This window comes from Hesperophylax consimilis, chromosome 21 (genome assembly GCF_061612785.1).
Source record: "Hesperophylax consimilis isolate HC1 chromosome 21, BYU_Hcon_1.0, whole genome shotgun sequence".
Lineage (NCBI taxonomy): Eukaryota > Metazoa > Arthropoda > Insecta > Trichoptera > Limnephilidae > Hesperophylax > Hesperophylax consimilis.
In genome coordinates, this window is record NC_142856.1 from 12,348,560 (window position 1) to 12,369,341 (window position 20,782).

Sequence of the window (20,782 nt, forward strand, 5' to 3'; positions counted from 1 at the left end):
GAAAAACAATTAGTTAAATAACAAGCAAACAAAATTTGAGTGATGATTATATTTCTTTCGCAGAAAAGTCACTATATCACACTTGGGCCCAGTAGTTTGGCAGATATTCAAATATAATGTTATCGTCAAATGGCCAATCAACGCCATTTTTTTTTGACACTTGAAAGGTTCCCACGGCTGAATGATGATTTTTTTCACAGAATTTAAATAATTCGTCAAATTTCAATAATAATTTTTCAGTTCTGTAAAAGTTCTATTTTTATATAACTATGGGCCAGCTGCTTTGCAGAACAGTAAGAATAACAGAACGGAACTTACAAAGAGCTTGAAAATTAACTTTTTGACGAATTGTTCAAATTTGAAAATAACGATAATATTCCTCGTTTGCTCTTTTTTAAGGAAAATACAAACAATTCAGGTTTATGAATATCCTGACGACATTTAAAAATGTCCTACTACCATCATTTCAAGGGGAAGATATTGCCTGTGCAACAATTTAGAATTTAGCAGCCGAGGAATTAAAATCACCACGTCTGGGTTAACTCACCTACTGACCGGTCAGGTTAATATTAAGCTATTAAGCTCTTACTGTTGTACTTATTTATTTACTTCTGATTCAGCTTCTAAACAAATCATGATCAGCAGAATAGGACAACTATCATTTTGTTAAGCTTGTAAGCTTATTACAATTTGATGGAAACCTTAAACGAACGTAGAATTGGTGTTAAAGTTGGACCTTTAAAATCTCAAAAAAAAGGTCGCTGAATGGTCATTCTGACAATGTTACAATAGAACTTCTGCAAAATAACTAGGCATTTAGCTTTACCAACTGTGTACAAAAATATAATGAATTGTAAAATAAAAATGATTTTTTGAAAAATGTTATTTATATTATTTTGATATTTTATTGTTCTTGAGCAGAGTCCAATAAACCTCATTTGGCTACTATACAAACGTCAAATTTGGGCGTATTTGTATACGTTTGATAACATACCTTTTATATTATTATTATGTAGAAACCGCATAAAACTCTCCACAACTTTCAACTTTCCGGAGCCAGCGGGACTATGGCGTCTTGATATGTGATATGTTGTGATGAAGAATATGACTAAGAGGAAAGTTGAGAAATACCTGTTTTTCTGATCTAGTCACCAATCACAAGATTAGCCAATTCAAGCAACAACGTTTAGATTCTGAATGAGTCTTTTCGGAAGAGCTAAACTGAAAGAATCTACAACTATGGAATACTGAACAGAAAATCCCTGCATGAGTGATTTAAAAAACCTTAACCGATTTAAAAGAGAAATGATGTCGCCAATTAATAAATGACTTTTCGACTCCATGGCCGCAAACAGGAAAATGAATTTGATTGACTACTCAAGAAAAATTACGTAAATTGAACTCAGGCTGTGAGAAACCACCAATCAGGTAAAAACAGTGTATGCAATGGTTTAGCTACGTTTAATTACCAGATTTAATTGTATTATTCTATAAAATTATTTAATGTCCTCCTTTTGAAATAAAAAAAAAACATTTAAAAAATAACCGACTTCAAAAGAAACATAAAAAAATGGATTATGGATAAGGGAAGGAAGAATATAGATATAATTTTGCAACCCAACAAAGATTAAAGCTTGTATTATGTTTTATTTTTCTCTAAATATTGTTTTTTAACTTTCTATGTAGTATTTTAACATATGCACTTATACTATTTCAAACACATAACCATGTACAATGTGACTTTAGAACTGGGTACCCCAGGAAGAACACATTATCTTATATAAAAAAATTGTTAAGTATAAAAAAATAAAAAGATACGTCCCAACCTTTCTCTTCCGCATTGCCATCCGTTCCCACTGTTTTCAGTCTCACAATAAACTTCAAATGTATTTATAGTGCCATGATACCACTTGACTGACTTCAAGGAAATATGGGTCACTTGTGGAATTCAGTTATATTTTACTTATTAGAAGACTCAAGGATAAACGCGTTGGCCATTTTTAAGAGTCACTCCACAGAAAGGAATTATATTAAAAAGTTATCTCTGAATAAGGAATACAAACAATGTTCCGAATAAAATACCCACACAAATATACCAACAATTATAATTTATTTCAATTTTAGCTTCTTTTTTTGCTTAATGCTGACTTTCTGAAGTGTTTATTGTATTATAAAAAGTAAAAAGTTTTTCACAAGAAAATCCCTGGAAAGAAAAGTTAAAACGTTTTTAGCGAGCAACATTACAAAAACTTCGGAATCAAAATAGACAAAAATCATATTTTAAAGTAGATAGTTTTTCATCTTGTAAAAATTCACAAACTGATCAGGGGAGTATCTGTGGTCACTAAAAATACTTAATAAGGTTATTTAATTTTGAGGAAAACTGTCTATTAGAAAAATCACCAATGTCTTTGTAGTTTATGATAAGTTTATGTTATATTTTCAACACGTTTGGAATCCAACCCAAAGCTCGTTTTTATTTATTTATAAGTTTTTTCTACACATAGGTAATTTGGTATTTTAATAATCTCATGGACAACGTGTGCAATAGTGTGCATTTTGTGGTAAAAGCAAAATTTATTAACCGATTGTGTAATTGGGTAAAAAATTGAAGGCCAGTTATTTCACCGAATTTGAAAAATTCATCAAATATCAATGTTAATTTTCAAGTTGTCAGTTAGAAAGTTTTGTTTTTAGTGCATTATGGGCCAGTTGTTTCATAAAACTGAAATAATAACAGAATTTTGAATAGAACTTTCACAGAACTTGAAAATAATCTTTTAAATTGAAGGCTAGTTATTTCACGAAATTTGAAAAATTCAAGAAATTTCAATTTTAATTTTCAAGTTGTCAGTTAGAAAGTTTTGTTATTAGTGCATTATGGGCCAGTCGTTTCATAAAACTGAAATGATAACAGAATTTGAATAAAACTTTCACAGAACTTGAAAACAATCTTTTAAATTTTGCTGAAAAGTTAAACAACTGGCTCTGATGTTTTTAAAAATATGCACAATAAGTACATTTTCGTCCTTACTGAATATAACACTGGACCGGTATCACTCTTCTATGGACATATTCAAACTGGTACATTCATTTCAACACTATAATAATAATAATAACTTATTCCAGAATGTATGCAGGGGTAGTGCAGTGCTATACATTATATATTTAGAAATTACAAAAAATAAATCAGTCAAATAAATTATACAAAATAACAATACATCGATTTTCACATAAAATAAAAACAGATAAAAAATTTAAATGCCAAAAAATTACATATAATTGGATTCAGTGGCGGCTTGTGACTTTTTGGTGTTCTAGGGTGATAATATTACAAAAAATTTCATTATTGATGTTGTAGTAGCTTAAAAGTATTTTGTATTTTTTTTTCGTTAATCCGAATTTTTGTATGAAGATTTTCAGGAAATTTCAGTTTGGCCGTGAAAAAAATCGTTTTAAACATTAATAATGCCTTTTTGCAATATTAGCACTCTAGTACACCCAAAAGTTACGAGCCGCTACTGATTGTATACTAGCAGCCGTTTATGGAGAATATTTGACATCTCGTGTCTCCAGGAGGCCATCGGGGGGTTCATCCAGGCAAACATGGCAAAGATGCTTTGGTTTTTTAAAACTTTTGGGTGATTAGCGTCTAATCTTTGAAACATAACATCAATTCAACAAAATCAAAATAAACAAAACAGTTTTAAACACGTCGATTATTCAATTACAGAATCACTTCATTTTCCTAAGTCATTGATTAACTACTTTTGGATGCGTGTTTCCCCAAGCCGCCACTCTCTTTTCTTCGTTACTTCAATTCGCCACGTGTTTGCAAGCTTGTTTATTGAGTCGATCCACAGGGTTTATGTACGCCTCGAGCTCTCTCGATCAAATTATAATATCAGGCAATCTCTCTACTATAATATCGCATTATGAATTCTTGTTTTCCGGAGCTGTATGATCCAGCATAATGCTGTTTCAGCGCAAAAACATTTTAAACCTTCGCCATAACAGATTGCTCGGTATTCTTTTTTTTCTGTTTTAAGGTTAACCAGGCTTTTAATTTCTCAAGTTTTCTCCTCGGCAGAAGAATGGGATTAAACCATCAACAAAGCGTACACTAGAGATGCAAAATTTAGAACCATAATATTTGTTTGAGTGTTCGGAGAAAGGTACGATGAAATATATACTATAATAACACAGGCCTGCGACCAAATTGCTTTCTTTAAAATAATGGGTGATTCTTATGTATTTTAGTGCGCTGAGTTCAGAAATGCCCCCAGTTTTTTTCCAGCACGTAAGCATTTTCCGCAAAATGCATTTTTCTGCGGGATTGCCTACATTAAGGCGTATATTTATGAATATGCCGAAAAAAGTTGTTTTTCCTATTCAGCTTTATAGTTTTATATCAGAAACTATGAAATATGATAAAAATTAGTATATTTAACAGTATTAGTTGAGATTTGGAACTTCATTCTCTTGGTACAGAAGCAGAGAAAAACAATTTGAGCCAAATTTTTCTCAAAATGGCGAACTTGTATATTGTTCTGATGTTCCCAAGTTGATGTCAATGTTTAACATTCAAAATGTGTCAGATGATTGGAGGTTTTTTATTGACTCATCAAAAAGAAGTTTAAAGGCAGTTTTACTACACAACGGCAATAAATACGCTTCTGTACCCGTGGGGCGCTCTGTGCATCTAAAAGAAAAGTATGACAACATGGCTTTTATACTTGATACATTGAAATATAAGGAGTTTGGATGGCCTATCTGTGGTGATCTCAAAGTCATCTCTATGGTGCTTGGACAACAAGGTGGCTATACGAAATTCGCCTGTTTTCTATGTGAGTGGAATAGCCGGGCAAAAGCACAGCACTGGAGCCAAAAAGTGTAGCCAACGAGAACTTTGAAGGTTGGAGAAAAAAATGTTCACTTTGAGTCTTTGGTTGATCCCAAAAAAGTGCTTTTACCCCCACTTCACATCAAGCTTGGACTGATGAAGCAGTTTGTCAAGGCATTGCCAAAAGATGGCGAAACGTTCAAGTACCTTGAAAAGAAATTCCCGGGACTGTCTGAGGCAAAGTTAAAGGAGGGTGTTTTTGTTGGTCCGGACATTCGGAAACTAATGAAAGACAATCAGTTTGAAAAGGTGATGAAAAAAGCTGAGAATGAGGCGTGGATATCATTTAAAGAAGTTGTGACTAAGTTTTTGGGGAACAATAAGGACCCGGATTATGAATAAATTGTAAATAAAATATTTAAATGTTTTAAAACCTTGGGGTGCTCCATGAGCTTGAAACTTCACTTTTTGAACTCCCATTTGAATTATTTCCCAGAAAACCTTAGTGCCGTAAATGAAGAGCAGGGCGAGAGGTTCCACCAAGACATCAAAGAAATGGAACGGAGGTACCAAGGACGATGGGATGTGAATATGATGGGAGACTACTGTTGGATGCTCTATAGAGAACTTCCAGACATCCCACACAAATGGAAAAGCTCAAAACGGCGTTTTGAGGGAAAAAGATATAGATATTATAAAGAATTATAAATCCTTATTGTATATACATATTATTTTTATCAAATTTTATTTAAAAATGTAAATAAACCACTAGAAATATATATTTATTTTTCATTTCAAAATGCATTTTTACCTATATGTACTGCGGGTTTCGCATAACTTTCATTTTCATTTTGCGGAAAATCCCTACGTGCTGGAAAAACTGAGGGCATATTTGGACTCAACGCACCAAAATACATACGATTCACCCATTACGGTGAAAAAAACTATCAAAAAGTGTCAATTTGCAGGCCTGTGTAATTAATATGATTATTTTATTATTAAAGATAAACATCTGTTTACAAGATATGGTTTTATGCAAAGCAAAAATGATAAAAAATTATTAGAAGCAATAATTATTAACCTGAAACACAAATATAAATTGAAAACATCTTCGGAGAAAAAAAAATGCCACCGACAGGAATTGAACCTGTACCTTCGATGGCCAGTTTCAGGCATATAATAATAATTATTGATTAAAATAATTAATATAATATTCAAAGTGCCACTGGTATGGTGGTTAAAGGGTGAGAATGCCTCGTACAAACATATCTTTTATATCTTTTGTCTCCGACCTACGTTCATTACAGGGAGACAGTACTTTCTAGAATCGTTGTTTTCTCTCTTATTCTTTCTATTTTTTTACAGCTTTTGAGCATTTTCCTATTGGACGTATAAAAGTAAGTAAATATTTGAATCAGTTAGAATTATTTCGTTTGTGTTTTTAACTTTAAATAACTCGTTAGTGGTGGAGGTTTTTTATGAGAGGCATAAAGGAAGTCTTAAGGATAGGGTTGAAAAGAATACGAGACTTGAGAGCAATTATTTATTTATTATGGAAAACCATTAATTCTTTATTATCTACAAATAATAATCTTGAAAACTCACTTTATTTAATATAAAATATTATTACTTTTTTTATAATATACTTTTGAATATAATATTTATAAAATACTTATAAACCAACTCAGCTACTGACCGGTCAGCGGTTGAGTTGGCATAGCGTTTGGCTCACTCCCAGGCATAGTGTGTTCAATTCCTCGGCAGGCTAAGTCCTCCATCACCACATAAGCAACATTTTTCGCTTATTGTGGTGGTAAGACGATATTTTCAAATATTTTAAGAATATTTGTAACCGGGAATGTTTGTTTTTCTTAAAAAAATAAATTAAAAACAAAATAAACCAAAAACAATACAAATAAAATTATTGACAGATTTTCAAATAAACATGAAATTATAAAAAAAATAAGAGTTTTTTAAGAGTTCCCGTGGGCTAAAATATTTTTCAAAAATATTATATTTCGAAATAGAAGACTCGTTTTAAATTGAATTTTATTTCTAAAATTGTTAAGACAGTTATGATTTATTGAGCCTAATCACCTTCAACATACCAACTGGAACTAATCGAACGAAAACTTATTTTAATTGCAACAAAAATATCAGGATTGTGTCATTTAGTTACTCACTTCCATCCATTGATGTATTATATTTAGATGAGACATGAAGCGAAAAAATAGTTTTCGCTTTTTGACCCCAACTGACCTCCAACTCTCCCAACGCTCAACTAAAACTATCAATTCCGGTCTACGCGCGCCGTTTACCGCGTTCTAATAATGGAACAATTTTTGAAGAGATATTTGTACGCAGTAGGACCTCTAATTATATTTCTATGCTTGTACCTAAATTACAAGCAGCTGGCAACAATTTTGAAGAAAGTGTAGATGTGTTCACCTGCACGGAATGAATTTGTAAGAAGGCTATAGAAACATAACTCATTAATATTAATAACTCAGCTAAGCATAAAGATATTCTGCATATATGAATTGAATTTGAACTTGATTACTGTTGCAATAAACTAGTTTGTATATCAAATGTTTGTAAAAGCTTGTAAAGGCGTAAAATACATAAACAAATAAAATTGTAAATATTAAATAAAAAATATAATAAGATAAAAAACAATAAAATTACACAAAAAATTACAAAAATATCTACACTGCACTAACAACATCAATAATCACTAATATATACCTATGTGCAAGTTAACTAAAAAATGCATGTAACTTGACAGGGCAAGGTAACAAATTTTTCCCTACCGAGAAAAAACAATGACTCTAAGGACGGGTTGTTTAAGAGAATTTGAACAATTCTTCAAATTTCAATTTAATTTTCAAGTTCTATAAAAGATTTTTTCAATTTCTGTTATTATTTCAGTTTTGTCATGCAACTAGGTAAATATGAACAATATGAGGTAAAAAATGTGAGGTGCATATAACGCCATTCTATTTGTATAAAGAAAATTAATTTTAAATTCAGTAAATTTAAAAGATTCGCAACTTCATCGCAAATATCATCTTCATCGCAAATATCATCTTCATCGCAAATATCATCTTCATCTTCAGAAAATCAAAAAAAAAAATAATGCTTTTCCAGATATTTTTTTAAATGTTCTTAAAGTTCTAATTTATGTCACTTTAAATTAAGTAAATTCAAATGATTTACCATTTCATGGCAAATAAGATTATAGAAAATAAAAAGGTTCAATGATAATTTAGTGGCATTAGTCCATAAATAGTCCGTTGAGATCTTTATGTCATGGTTATATACCAATATTGATCTCAAAATTTAAATGGTGGACAAGTTTTCTTTGGATGGCTTCAATGCGTTGTATGTAACTAAATATTATATTAAGGTTTCCATATATAATATGGAATAAGAATCCTAACATTCTAATGGCTTTCTTCACAATTAAGGGCCTTTTGTCCATTAACCATACGTTACTTTCGTGATCATAGTGATGCTTAAAATGTATTCCAGAGCATTAATGCGCCAAAAAAAATTATAAAAAGCTAAATTTATTTAAGCGTGCAGTTTTGGGCATTTCAATAATATGGTATGATGTATCATATTTCAGTTTGATTGTGTATTACGCGTAATGTAAAACATGAGGAAACATTGCAGCTTAGAGTAAAAACAGAATATTTTTCATTATTATTAATTTTCGTAATATTATTTTTGATAACAAAGAACACGAAGGAAACTAACGACAAACAACTATTTATTTAATGACAAATGAATTAATGTTAGTTTGTTTGAACCACTAAACACATATTTTTTCCTCAGGGTAAAACATATACTTTGGTTAGCACAAAGTATTTTCCAAAAGTACATCTGATTGCCACCTAGGATAATTTTTTCCAATGCATAAAATTCATGGAGACTGCAGCGGCAAAGCCTTGTTTTTGAGGTTATTCTTGAAGATGTGAAAAACCTCCACTGAGATTTAATTAAAAAACCCTCTTAGAAAGCTGCTTTCCAGCTAAGCAAACTGCTTCCAATGGAGCCGTGGACTCGTTTCGCTCATAAAAAGTTCCATACTAAATACCGCTTGTAAGTCAGTCATTAGAATTTTAAACGCATTCAAAGATCATTTGAAAAGCTCTGTAATGGGTCATTTGAAAGCTTTGAAGTTTTGCACATTAAAAATTGAACGAAACTTTACAAATGAATATTCTAAAGGATAATAATATAAAGAAAATATTTTTCAACCTATTTTAGGTTCCACAATTCGAATTTATTTAAAAATATAATATATATTTAAACAGATAAGAATCCGTTGCAATGAGATCATAAACTCGGGACCTCAGTACAGTAGGACTAGATCTACCAACTGTGCTGCCAAATTTTATAAATTCTTACCATTTTTATCAATCTAATTGATTTTAGAGTACATTTATATTTTTATGTATATTTTCCGGAGATTCCTACAGATCTTTGTATTTTTAAGCAATCTCATATGAAAATTTTTGGTAAATAATTAATTTTTCCATAATATTAAGTTTTTTACCCAATTTGTTTTTTACTATTTTAAGCCTCAAGGGGTTATTTTATACTTGTAAGGGAAAAAATACACACAAATATATAGTGATAGTAAGAAAAAAAATAATGGATGGAAGGTAAACACCGCTGTGGGAGGAATGGATTCATATGTTCGTCACTTCACAGAGCATCATCGAAAATGATATGCCCGTTGTGCGGAGTTAATGCAAAAAATCACACTCTAATACGATTCCCTTGCCTGAATGGTACGATCTGAATGTTTGTATGTCCAAGTTTTAATGGTGGTCTCTAAACTTTAGTAATTTGCACTACATTTAGAATTAAGAGCAAAGCTAGACGTCTGTTAAATTATACGTATGTCTCTAATTAACTAAATAACGAGCCATTAGGGAACAAGAGCAATATAACTCTGTCTTTGCTTACACAATTTTTGCCACGATAAAATTCATGCATCGTTTGATTTCACACTTAGATTTATCTTACTCTAAATTTTTTGTTGCGTGTAAAAGAATAATTAGAAGAAAAAAATCTTATGCTGGCAATACACAATTGTTCAACTGTCCAACTCGGTTCAGAGTTGGATGGTTGGACGATCCGGTAATGGCTAAATTTGATTTAAAATTGTGTAAATGCAAAACCGGGTTTTTTTTAAACAGAATGTTTTATTATGTTTAGCCCCTACACGATCGTCCAATTCTGAACTTAAAATATTCACCATCATGGCAGAAGTCGAATAATAGCTGTGGATGTAATATATCTTAGCAGTGCCTGCAATTATTATTTTAGCTTATGATCCATGCATATTGGAACAGCATTTTGGTAGGCAAATGATTAAAAAATATGATGAATAGTAAAAAAATAAATAAAAATATATAACAAAATTATACGTAAGCAAATAAAAAATTCTACAAAAGCAAAGCCTGTACGAGTGTATAATAATAATTGCGCCCGAAGCTATTGAGTCCCTTTAACAAGGTTTTTTTATTTCTCAATAATTAATTCATGCACTGGCTTATTTATGCAGGCTACAATTTGTAACTGTGTAATGACACTTTCTTAGGTTCCATAATATTGGTTCCGTTTCATAAAGCTCCAAAAGTAATAGTTTCTAATAATTTTCACTTTAAATAATTATAGTATTATCATGTTTGACACGTCTTTTTCGTTTACCTATCTATTGCAGATTGATGTGCGATCCTCCTACGATTCGGGTGTTGTTTAGCGTCACCGTAGCGATCCCGGGCCAATTCGAACTCGAACCAACGTGAACGAATTACCCCTCTACTCGATCATCCAACTGTTGAGAGTTGGACGGTTGAACTACTATATATTATAGTGCCAGCATTACCTCAAAGATCCTGAGGATTTTAGAAATTCTCTAAAGGTGGTAAAATATTTTTCGATGGAATCGCCAAAAGTGTTATTTTAGAAATTTATTTTAATTTTTACGAATAAAATTAAGAATCTGTTGGCGATTACGGTAATAGGTTTTGGTGAAATTTGTAATCATATTAAATAAATTTTATTAAAATACCGCAAAACACTTACTTCATTGTGTACTTAGGTTACCTGTAATTATTGACACTCTTTCTTTACCATAGTTTATAATGGGCGCTACCAAGTCTGTGTATTATCATCTCTATTGTTAAGCATGATTAACCTTAGGAAAAAATAAGATATAATATATATACAAAAGATAAAAAATTTTTTTTAGCTAAGGCAAGGCAAGGAAAAATTAAAATGAATCCATTTGTTTTAACAATATATTATATGCAATTATTATTAGCCTGGAACACACTTATTGATTTTTTTTAACTTGATTAATTTCATCATCTTTTTGGGCAAGGAAATATTTTTCGAAATTTCATGAAAAATAAATATGAAAAAAAAAACTTATTCACTCTAATAAATTTATTTAGCAATGAAAATTTAATATTTGTTTGCAACAAGTGACCGCTATTTTTGAAAAAACAGCGGTTCCTTTATCTCCTTTTTAAAAACATCAATGAATGCACATCACAGCGGAAATCCCGCTTCCAAACATCCCATCGAGCTGAACCTTGGCAAATAGACTCGTTGTCGATGAAAATGCATTCATACTTCTGACAATTAAATACTCTTCCTTCAATCAACATCATCATCTCACATCATACAATTAGTCGTTCAATTTTTTTTAATTTATTTTTTTTATAGTGAATACCTCACAAGAGTCCCAACTGCTCCCGTCTGGAGCCAGTGAGACTATGGAATCCCCAATTGGGGGATGTTGTGAGGCTGAAGGTAAGTGGGGAAGGGAAAGAGGAAGGTGGGGAAGTACCTGGCTATTCAGATCTAGTCACTAAACACGGCCAAAGCCATTTGGAGCAACGTTTCAATTCTGAATGGTGGTCTTACACCAGGGCGATACTGGTAGTATCTTCCACTCTGGAACGTGCCGCAAATATACTATATATTATTTTAATTAATTAATTGTGAAATAACACAAATTAATCAAATAAAATTTATTTGCGCACGCCGGGTTCGAACCCGCGACCTTCGGAATGGCAGTCCAATGCGTTACCACTGGACTATGCCGGCCGTCGATATTTCTCCGCATTTCTCTGAATTTTAATCATATTAGAGCAGTTATTATAAAACAATAAAAAAACGAACATCAACCCTACCCATAAAACAGAATGCCGTAAAGACCCATAAAATATTTCGCCCAATATCACTACTATCAAATATAGAAAATATATATTAAAAAATGTAAAAAACAGAAAGAAATGTAAACAACAGAAAAAATGTAAAAAAAACAAGTAGTATAATAATAAAACACAAGCACTCAAGACGCTACCGCGAAATTAACAAAATACCTGTACACCGCACTTGATTTTAATGAAAAATGATCGTCAACAGTGTACCACATTAAAAAAAACTAGTAATTAAATTAGAATCCAGTCGAATTAATGGCAAAGTATTGGCATAGATAATTAGTTACCAAAATAAGAAGTAAATTAATTAATCATGTTAGTGACTCTGAATTCTCAATACCTTAAGGTACAGTATTAGGCCCTTTGCTATTTATCATGTATGTTAACGATATATTTAATGTTTCTATATATGGCAAAATTATTTTCCACACAAACGACATAGTACTGCTAATAAAAACGAATACATTGACGAAAGTATATAACATGGTCAACACAGATATAAATAAACTAAAAATGTAGTTTGACATAAATTGACAACAAATTAAAACAATACAAACCAACATAACTTTAGTGTCTCGTTTTTAGTAAAAGTAAGGAAAACCGAAATAAAATAAATAGGCATTACAGTAGACCAATGCCTAAAATGGCCCACACACACAAACACACTCAAAGAAAGAGTGAAGAAACTAACATACATCATTAGATTTTCAAGACATGCACCAAATAAAGATTTACTCAGAATGACATATTTTGCGTACTAACTGACAATCCCCAATACGGCATTATAGGTTGGGGTGGAACTTATGAGATACATATACAGCCAGATTTACATAGCACAACAGAGTCAAATTAACAATAATTCTATTTAAACCATGTGCAAATTCATAAGAACTTTGAATAAATTAAAGTCAGAAAACTAAATACATTATACTTCTACCATACAACATAACAAATGTAAATAGATAATATTCTCAAGAAAACTACACACATCTAAAACAGAAATTTAAACAAAAAAGACTTCTCAGACAAACTTCAACTCTCCCAACTCTAAAATGTAAAAAAAATGCGCAATGTGGCGATTTAACTTTATATCTGCAGTAATTTTTTTTAAATTCGAAAAAACACACAATTCCAACACATCCTAAAATATTAACTGTATTGGCAGATAATTAAAAAATTTACGAATAAAATGACACATCCTTTATACACCTAGTTTTATTATGGTGGTTCATTTTATGTGTTAAATATGGTGAAATGATTTATATATTTTATGTCAATTATGTAACAGTATAATTTTTGAATAAATATTTTAAAAAATATATATATATATGAAATAAATGTTGGTGCTAGGTTACTTCCTCATATCATTTCTTTAAATATTTTATTAAGTTTTAAAAGACATTTCAAAAGTTCACAACAGTTTAACAGCCACTCCCTGGGGAGGAAGGCTCAATTCTCAGTCAAACCAAAAATAAAAGATGGCTTGACTAAATATGAAAAACCTCAACAGGAATCAAATCCACAGCCTCTGAGTTATTTGAACATCACGTAATGTAGACTATATTTTTTAATTGCTTAGTACTCAAAGTGTAAGTGTTTTCACAAAACATTTATAATACAAGTTTCCTTAAGAAAAAAACTTTTTTTGTTTAGCAAGTGTAGCATCTTGAATCCAATTAGCATAACGAGAAATTTCAATTTAAAATATAATTTCTTGGGTAAATTATCAACGTTGAAATACTGAATTTCTAATAAACCGAGGGGTAAGCAATGTATTCTAATTGAAAGTATACCCCACTTAATTAGTTTTCTCAGAAATTGAAGAAGAAGAGGAAAGGAGTTAGTTCTTCGTACAGACCATCCCTTACCTTAACTGTAGCAGTCGAATGAAACTTGAATATAACCCGATTAAAAAATAAATTTAGAATAATTACAAGTTAATTAAACGTCTGATCTCAGTACCAAAGTAGCGGCGACGTTGTGACCCAGTTTATACAGTTTCTTGGGAAGGATTATCGCCAGAGTTAAAATACTCGTTGGTTGAGTCGTGGTGGTAGGGGGTGCCAAGGTTTTATTTAATCTTTTTAGACTAAACTGTTTTAAAAATAAAAGTTTTTATTCTCAGAATTGAAACTGAAAAAATTGAAAGAGTGACAGCTTAAACAAAGATTTTTTGTAATCTCCGTGGTTGTGGCTCTCGATTAATTTGTCTTATTTCACAAACTTCTTATTAAAAAAATATATATTGTATATTATTGGAAGTGGAAGATACTCTCAGTATCGCCATGGTGTAAGACCACTATTCATAATTGAAACGTTGCTTGAAATGACTTTGGCCGTATTTGGAGACCGGATCTGAATTGCCAGGTTCTTCCCCATCTTCCTCCTCCCCATATCATTCCCTTCTTTACTATCTTCAGCTTCAAAACATGGAAAAATTATTCACAACAACGTTTTTTTTTCATTATGTAACTCTGCGGATTCACACAATTTTTTTTTTTTTAATTTTTGTTTGAAACAAATATAAATTGTTATGGATATAGGTACTATGGGTATAACATAAAAAATTAAATTGTCGCCATTTGGTATTTTTGTGTCTCTGGACAGTTATTTTTTAAAAACCATTATCAACAGCACAGGAAAAACATGTTTTTGAACATATTACTATACATTGTACATTTACCTGATGTTTTCTAATAAGTTTTGTATGCAGTTAAGCAAGGTAGTTAGACAAAGGTCGCGGGTCTAAATCCTGGCGCGCGCAAGAGAATTACAAGTAAATTAGATAATTAATTAATTAAAAATGATATATAGTGCACTTGAGTGGAAGATACTCTCAGTATCGCCCTGGTGGAAGATCACAATTCAGAATTAAAACATTGCTTGAAATTACTTCAGCGATGTTTTGTGACGAGATCTGAATAATCAGATACTTTTTTACCTTTGTCTCTTTCCTCTCATCACTACATTTAGCCTTACAACATACCACATTGGGGATGCCATAGTAGGATCAAGCTCTAGACGGTTGGAAGAGGTTAGGACTCTTGTGCGATATTCGAATGAAAAAAATCTCAAAATCAGGAGCTTCTTCCTATCGGGTGATGACAACTTTTGCGCCAACTTGTATTTTTTTGACAATAATTTCTCTCAAAATCTTAGAAATCGACGATTACAAGCGGACTGAATTCGTGAACCTTTCCTGAGATGATGCTAATATTTGAAAGAACTTAACAAAAAGATTTTTAAAAATTTATTCCAGTCGATAATAAATTTTAGTAAATTTTCAATATGGGATTAAAATTTTATCGATTTATACTGCTGTTAGATAAGATATATTTAAAAAAAGTCATAATTGTCTATTTTGTGGAATGCTCGTTTCTTTCACGATAGAAAAATCTTTTTTAAAAAAATCTGCACTCATTTGCATAGAAATTAACGACAAATAACGGCAGCAAAAAATAGCTGCAGATAGAGCACAACACTTCTTCTTATTGCTGTGCTTGTTATCGCTTCTTCTCAATAATACTAAAAACAAAACACTGTTTTATTAATTTCAAAATATTATTTCCTTCTAGATTGAAATCTAATCGTTTTTTTAGAAACAAGTAAGCCACTTAGAACGGGTTGTTTCATAGAATTCATCAAATTCATCAAATTTGAAAGTTCTTTGAGGGTTCTATTCATGTTCTATAATTATTATTTTGCGAAACAACTGGCCATTAATGAAACTTAAAAATTAACATTGAAATTTGTTGAATTTTTCAAATTCTATGAAAAAATCCGTCCTTAAATGTGTTTTATAACTGATTTATTCAATTATTTGTCAACGTCATTTGTTTGCTTTAGTTCATTATTTATTTATTTATTTTTCATGTTCTCCGTAAAACGGTTATTCACCAATACATTATGGAGAAGATTACAAATTAGACAAAAAGTATAGCAAAACACATAAAAAGGTTAGTTTCACTACTTTGTGACATACGTCAAAAGATAATTGTTAAACTGCCTGTAGGTTACGTTAAAAATGTCGATGGTCAATGCAGACTCGTTGAGCAGTTCAGTCGCTCTGTTGACTGGGGCGTTCTGATAGGCAGAAGTCCTCGCTTTTGGAGCATAAAAAAGGGTATGGGACCTTCCACGAGTATACTTGTCTGGGACATATGAGTTAATCTCTTTCAAAATAGATGGATTATGTATAGTTCCAGAGATTATCTTAAAAAAATGTTTTCCTAAAAATATTTTTCGGCGGGCTTCTAATGTATTAAGATCGAGCATTCCTGCTAAGAATAAGGATGGATACAGGAAAGGGTAGTACATATATTCCCTCATATATAGGTAACGCATGAATCTCTTTTGTACTTTTTCTATTTCGAGAATATGGTTTTGCTCAGAAGGGGCCCAAATAATGGAGCTATATTCCAAGATACTGCGAACAAGTGCTTCATACGTTCTTCGGATTGCGATTCCGTTGGTAAATGATCTTGAATTACGAAGAACAAATCCAAGCATTTTGTTGGCACGGGAGACAATATCAGATATATGGGATTTGAAAGAGAGATTTGCTTCAAAAATTACGCCAAGGTCTCGAATCTCATTTTTACGTGTTAATTCATGTTTATTAATGTGGTAGGGGAACAGGAATGTATCTTTGGACCTTGTAAATGTAACGACACTGCATTTCTGAATACTGAAGGGTAAGTTGTTCAGTTCCGACCATTTGACAAGAGAATCAAGATCGTTCTGCAGAAGAATGGAATCGATCTAACTTTTGATTGCTTTGAAAAGTTTTATATCGTCAGCAAAAAGGAGATATTTTGAGTGGTTTATAGTGTTGCCAATGTCATTGATGAATAAGAAAAAGAGAAGGGGTCCTAGATTCGATCCCTGGGGAATCCCGGAGTAAGTTTTGTATTCGTGAGAGATATGGTGTCCGTAACTGACATACTGACGACGATTGCGTAAGTAGCTAGCCATAAAAGCGAGGAAATTCTGAGAGAATCCGATGTCACTTAATTTTTTTAATAAAATATCATGGTCGACTTTATCAAATGCTTTCTCGAAGTCTGTATAAATCACATCAACAGGTACAAAATTTTCAAATGAATTATTAATAAAGGTAATGAGATTCATAAGATTCGTTGAAGGTGACAGTGTGGGACGAAATCCGTGCTGATTTTCGGTGAGTGCGTGTTTTGTTTGGTTATATATCTGTGAATAAATTATGGTTTCTAAAAGTTTTGCGGGTGCTGACAACACAGCTACAGGTCTGTAATTATCTATTTCTGACTTTTTTCCTTTTTTATGTATAGGCGTTACTTTCGTTAGTTTCCACATTTCCGGAAAGATATTTTTGCGAAGTGATAGGTTAAAAATATGTTTTAGAGGTTAAACAAAATAACTTGCATATCTTTTGAGGATTATAGGTGGAATACAGTCTGGGCCGACGGAGTATTTAGGTTTTAGCTTATGGAAAGCTGTAATAATATCGTCATCGTTAATTTCATGAATTTGTACAGGTAAAGAGTTAAATGACGATGAAGCTATAGAGGATATGTCAAGTTTGGGGATATTGTCGCTAAATACTGATTGAAAATAGTGTGCGAAACCTGCGGCGATCTCAGACGATCCATCATATTTATTGTCTTTGTAGTCCATGTGGTTAAGTTTGTCACAGCCGCGGCGTTTATCGTTAGTGTAAGACCAAAATCGAGTTGGGTCTGTTATTATACTGTTCTCGGCCTCACGTGTAAAGTCAGTGTAGGCCTGACCAATTAACCGTTTGATTGATTTTCGCAAAGTTTTAAAGTTAGCTAAGGCATGTTCGGATTTTGTTTTTTTCCAAAGATAGTGCATTTTAGTTTTTTCTCGTATGAGGTGAATGATTTCCCCACTAAACCATTTCGGATATTGTCTAACATCTTTGAGCATACGTGTAGATCTTTTCTTAAAACAAATGTTGAAAATATTATTGAGCTGTTCATAAAACATTTCGACAGCTAGATTTACGTCAAGGCAATCGTAATGATTCCAGTGATGTTGTTCTAAGGCATTCTTAAGTGTGTTATCTGAGCTTTCGTGGAAAATCCAACCCATGTTTATGTCTGGAGGCAATGTGTCTGTTTGTATATGTGATTGAGTTGTGTAATCGAATGCGAATGAAAGTGAAGGGTGATGAATATCCTTTCTGACTAATGGGGAGTCGTGGCGGCAGATAACAGCATTTTTAGAATTTACATTACTTAATACTAGGTCTAACATGTGTACATTTATGTTATAAACAGTGTTGAATTGTGTTAAATTATAAAAAGAACAAAAGTAATCGAAAACGTCAATTGGGTTTTTCCCTGAGGGAAAGTTAAAATCACCGAAAATAATAATATTTTTTGATTGTAACTTTACACTTTCACTTATAGTTTTGTCGTAAAATAATTGATACTGTTCAGATGTTGTATTTGGAGGAAAATATACAACACATATATAAATGATGACATTTCTATGCGATATTTTCACCCACAAGTCTTCACCTTGGGTTTCTATGCAGTCCATTCTTTCCGCGTGTGAGTGGCTGTCAGCTCGGAGGGCTAGGAGAGTCCCTCCTCCGCGACTGCCTCTATCCTTTCTGTAGACGTGGTATAGGTTTTCGAATAGCTCCGACGAAAAGGTGCTTGAAGTTAGCCAAGTTTCAGTAAGAGCAATCAGAAGTGGTTTCTGGCACATTACGTTTGTCATGAAGTCGATAATTTTATTATTCAGACTTCGAACGTTCTGGTATACTCCGCTAATGTCTATCTTTTTCGGACGTCGTATCGACCGTCCTAGTTTGGGGTCGTGGTCTCCGAAACGACCATTCGTTGAAGGCCACGTTTTCAGGCCAGATCGTGGGGTCCAGGAAAAAGTGGAAGTAATTTTCCGGTATGCCTATTTTGAAGGCAGCATAACGTTCATGCCTCGTAACCAGTTTTTCGACAGTGTAAATTAAATCCGGCTTCTTCTTTTTTAAGAATGAAGATATATTTTCTTCTGTGGTATTCGGGTGAAACATGAATACATGCAGATGTAGGTTTTTGGGAATAGTGACCAAGCTGTCGTCGATAGACCCTGTCCCTTTACAGATTGGCCGAGATCGTCGTCTACCGTTGACGAGGGCATCGCTATACGATGTTATTGGCTGGATTGGCAGCTTGGGCACAACAGGCTGTATTGTACTCTGTGGTTGTGGAGGAGAAGACGCCGCTGCAGCAGATGTGGAAGCGGAATGTAGATCTTCCTCCGGTTTTCCTTTTTTAGCAGTGGATCTTGTGGTCCTTTTGCGGGTAGTGAGCGGCCGGACGCCGCTAACGGGAAGGTGAGTCTGGCCGGCTAGAGCGGCTAAGGTAATAGCAGGAACGGGGGCGGGGCCGGGAGGCCCGGGCGGTGGAGGTGTCCCAGACAGCTGCTTAGTGATATCGCCGTACGCTGAGCGCACACACACATTTAAATCTGGCGCCGGCGCTAGTACCTGGGGAGTACCTGCAGTTACGTTGTACGGGTACTTGCATGAAGGGCACACAATTTTAGCACTACCGTCACTTAAAATTGAACGAATCGTGGTCAGTTCGCTACCGAAACCCTCGATTTTGCCACTCAAAACATCGACCGTTTTAATCAGGGACTGAATGATATCACCAAACTCTTCCATTTTGTAAATAGACTAGAACGAACGATTAAAATGAATACTATCGAGAGCCGATGACAGAAGACGTGCGTCGCGTGTTGCGTGCGTATTGACACTCTCATTATGCATATCCAAACACAAAAAAAAACGAAAATAAAAACCTTTTTAACCTCCCTGTATTTGTATTGACGATATACTATACATATGAAAGATATTTTAAATACAATGTCCTACATTATAATATATGTAGCTAGATGTTTGTATGTTGTATTTTAAAGTTTAGGAAGGAGAACGCGGATCCGTACTTCTACGATCAAATTAATATGTTGTTTGGGATTTGCTGACTTGTGGAATGCTTTGCAGATATATAATAGAGAGGTCTTCCTCTCGTATAACATGGAAAATCCCTTCCGGGCGCTTTCCCCGGAACAGATGTTGCAACAAATGCATAAATGCAATATGGTTAACTCAGTAGGAGATACAAAAGTTAGTACAGCATTTCTCAAAGCGTATAATTGAAAAATTTAATCTTAATATTTGTCTAAAAATATGTACGCACCTATTGCAATAGGTTGTTGTTACACATTAAATTGCTTTTTTTCAGAATATGTTCATTTTTTATAATTTTAATTATAGTCTCAGGCTACAATGCGTCAGTTATTTATATCGCCAACAAATCTCCAAACATATGATGAACTTATGCATCACTTATTAATCATTTTATTTTTATTTTATAAGCAATAATTATTAGCCTGAAATACTCATCCACATTGAAAAATCTCCTGATAAAAGATACATGACGTCATGTATCTTTTATCAGGAGATTTTTTATTGTGGATGAGTGTTTCAGGCTAATAATTATTGCTTATAAAATAATTGTTACCCTTTGTGCTATGCATAAAAAATCTTGTCTTAAACATTAGTTTACCAAAAAATAACATTTTTTTTTCGTTAAACACATAACGATTTATAACAAGGTTAACTAAAAATTCCATGAAAATTAAGTGAATTAAACTTTTATATTTTGCCTTTGTCAGA